This window comes from Ceratosolen solmsi, unplaced genomic scaffold (assembly GCF_000503995.2).
Source record: "Ceratosolen solmsi marchali unplaced genomic scaffold, CerSol_1.0 scaffold70, whole genome shotgun sequence".
NCBI lineage: Eukaryota > Metazoa > Arthropoda > Insecta > Hymenoptera > Agaonidae > Ceratosolen > Ceratosolen solmsi.
Window position 1 is genome coordinate 485587 of NW_011948448.1, and position 4069 is coordinate 489655.

At 25.6% G+C, this 4069-nt stretch overlaps 1 protein-coding gene across 6 annotated transcripts in view; it reads right to left on the bottom strand.

Annotated features, from left to right (window-relative positions):
• Sap47 (Synapse-associated protein 47kD) overlaps window positions 1-4069 on the bottom strand; it is a 40780-nt gene that overhangs the window by 35841 nt on the left and 870 nt on the right. The gene's annotated exons all lie outside the window — the stretch shown is intronic.

Genomic DNA, 4069 nt, shown 5'->3' on the forward strand with positions numbered 1-4069 from the left:
ACCCCCCCCACCCCCCACCCACCCACCCGCCCCACCACTCCAGCATCTTTACTAAAATATGAACTACAGGCATCCTATTCGCGCAGTAGTTTCGGAATATCGACACTTATGTTTATCTGCTTTACCATTATTCACAAATATCTTTTTTTATTCCCCCCCCCTCTGTTATTGATAGAATCGCAAAAGTATGCCACTACCACAAAGATATTTCATTAGATCCGTAATAATATGCTGGCAAAAACACGATTATTGAACTTATTATTTGATAATGAATAACGTCCCACCATCCTCTCTCTCTCTCTCTCTCTCTCTCTCTCTCTCTCTCTATAATAGTAATTATATACACATTTTATAACAATATTAATTGAAAATTTAAACGAAACAAGTATAAATATAAATGCGAATAATATATTATATTAGCGATTGATATTACATTCAGAGAATTTTACTTTACTCTAATATGCAACATTTTGGAAGCAATATAAAAAATTAATCAAGATATTATTAAAAATTAAAAATTATAATGCAATGCAAATGTTTCTCTTAATTCAATATACTTTTTCACTTGACTATATTCTTTTATGGCAATCATTTAATATTGTTCGATTAATTTACAAGTACATATGACTACTTTAATATTCTCACTTACTTTTATCATTCGTTCTTTCCCTTCTTATATGCGTACGCTCGCACTTTAATCGACTCTCAAAATTATTAACAGAACATTATAATTATAATGAGAAGATTTATAGAAGATTTCTATGCATTTATAAGTTTCACAAAACATTTCATTTATCCAGACGGCTACTCATTATTCTAAAACAATTATATTAATTTTATTTTTAATAAAACATTCGTTGTTAGTCGTATGCAAAAAATTTGTAAATTATATAACATTGAGTTAAACCAATTTTAATAATAAGAGATACTTTTTATTTTCTTATTTTCAATTTTAATTACAAATAATTACCTTAAATAATTAATTGAAAATTTTTATAAACTATCATGAAATTCTCTGAGTAAGCAGCTTTTACGAACAAAGTGTCATACAATGAAAATTAACCATAATAATAAGTATTAATTATGGTATTAATATTATACATGCAGCGCTTGATAATATTATTATTGTATTATTGTATGGTATTCCTGATGTGTAAAAATTAAATAAACACAAGTATAAAAATTAATAAAATCATGATATACCATCAATATTCTGAGAACTATATTGCATAAAATATTGTAAACTTTATATTTCTGATAATATGCGATTGAAATTGATTCGGTAGAATTACATCGAGTTCATATTGCTTTTACTAAAGCAGAATGAGCTTTGCCAATTATCATATTCGCTTTATCACTTTTATTAATTTTATATACAAACCGTTTAATTATATATAAAATGAAAATATAATCTTCCAATTCTACTCTAACGAAGATTAATTTTATATTCAATATGTATTATTAAGCTTTTGCAAAATTTGGATTCATCATCGATAATAATGATAAATTGATGGCAAATTAATGCAGTTTCCTAAACGTAAATTATTTCTCAGTAGCCTTAAATTGCGCAAATATGTTAAATTGTTTCTAAAGATGATGTTTCTTTCAACATAAAATAAAACTCATTAAAATACTTTAGTCCTTAACAACAGAAATACTTAAATAACCCAATTATATTTATAAAAACTTAACATTACGATAGATCAATATAAGTTATATTACTTCAAGTGAATTGAGTGAATTAATTATGTATGTGGGATGCAAATACAAAACAACGGCATTAGTAGACAGTTAAAGTCTATACACAATTATCACGTATGTGTGTATACAAATACACGTAATAAGACTTGATTTTAAACTATTTCTCAAGCATGAAATAAATCAATTAATTTGATTTCATCTTTATCGTATATGCGGAGATTATATTATTCAAATTATTTACGCTTCATTATCAATGAAATGAAGAATATTTTAATTTTATACTTCAATTGAATTCTTCAAATAAGAAGTACCGGCATTAACAAAATAACGAAAAACTATTAATCCATCATATTTATATATAAAATTATGTATAAGTAAAATAAATATAGATTATACAGTTAATTTATGCGTAAAATTTATTTGAAATTGTTAAGAATAAATTGATTGGTCTTATAGTATTAATTGAATAAATATTTTAAGATTAATGAGGTTGAGTAGTGCGAAATAAAAGTCAACTTTTCAATATTGCGTAGTTACTATAATTGTACGATTAACAAGCGTCGTAAAGAAACTTTTTAATATAATTTAAACATATTAATTTATTATAAATATATTACTATAAATATCTTATACATTTATTTACTAATTTTAAGAATAAAATTATTTATTGCGCAGTAAATTTATTTTTTATAAATCTTTAAGATACTTAAATGTCATTGTATTATAAATTTTACGATAATTTCTTTATAATAATTGCTGTTAGATGATTCTCGATTATAAAAGAAAATATTGGTAATATATATAATAAATGCAACAATTAATTAAATATGAGTAGATATTCATATAAGAGAAAAAATATAACAATGTAAAAAGTTATAGAAATATATGTGAAAGATAAATTGTCGCGGTTTGCTATGAAACGTAAAAGTAAAAAATATAATATTGAACAGACAAATATATTCATTAATAAAGTGTACAATGAAATAAAAAAAAAAAAACCGAATACTTTTTCAAGAAAAGCATTAACTTTGTAAATTAAAAAATAAGGCTCGTAAAGTAAAAATGTTTAAAGTGATGTAAAATAATGCAAAATTGAACATATTAAGCGATTCATTGCGCATTAATTTCGTAAATTCTATCTAATTTCTTTGAGCTGAATGAATCAAATTTAAGTTATAAAGTGTAAAAGGATTGTTAAATCGATAATACTTTAGTAAATTGAACTATTTATAAAAAAAAAAAGACTTCTTTTTATAAACATATATTTTTAAAATTGTGTAAATTATAACATTTGCTAATCACAAATGGATATACAGATGCTTCAATAATAATTTTTAAATATTGAAAACTATTATTGGATTTAGTTTTTCTTGTTTTACACATATAAAATTGTTAAACAACAATAAAATGCCAAAATTAAGGTATTGATAAAAGAAAAAGAAAAAATTGTTATAATCGACATTAAAGGTAAATGTGAAAAAGTTGTAGAAATAATAATAGAAGAAGTAGAAACGAATAGTAACACTGTTCAGTAATGTAGAGAATTATCGATTTCCTAAACTAGCAAAAGAATCATATACGGAGAGAGAGAGAGAGAGAGAGAGAGAATAAACAAGGTAGCAGCAAATATATGTGTAAAAAAAAAGTTTTTAAATATATTTTGTGCACATGGGATATTCTACGTATTGCCACTTTTCTTTTACCAGATATTAAGTTTACGATATAAACTTTTTCAAGCTCAAGGATTTCATGAAAATTAAATCGATATCTTGCTATACGTAAACTTTTACGCCTTCCTTCAACAATAAAGCAGTAAATAAAAAGAAATAAAGATTATTGATAAATTTGAAGTACTTTTGGAACAAAATTTCCCTTTTTTAAAAATACCTATATATTATATTACCCATAAAAATTAAATAACTATATATACATGCAAATGAATAAATGTAAATATTGCAAAAATTGTCGTAAAAATTGTCCCGCTATTCGGTGGAAATAGGGATATCGGATACGTTGTTAAAAATAAGACGTCTTTTACGAGAAATGCGCATCCCTACGACAAAGATAAGCTGATCCCAAAATTCAAGGTGATTTAGCACCCTCCGTTTTCGGGGTTATTTTTAATCAATACAGACAAGATTGGCGCTGCTCAAAAGAATATCAGGAGCGAGCTGATAAAATATAATGTACAATATTCATTGTTGATTCGGCCAGCGCCGAAGTCAAGGTGCGTACTCCGATCGCGCAGTGAATATCAATATCGAGCAATTCGATACGGTCCAGATAACACCTACGTGCACACAAACTTACATAAAATCCAGTATTGAGCATATAAGCGCGTAAAAAAGGAGCAGCGGCGAGCATGGGG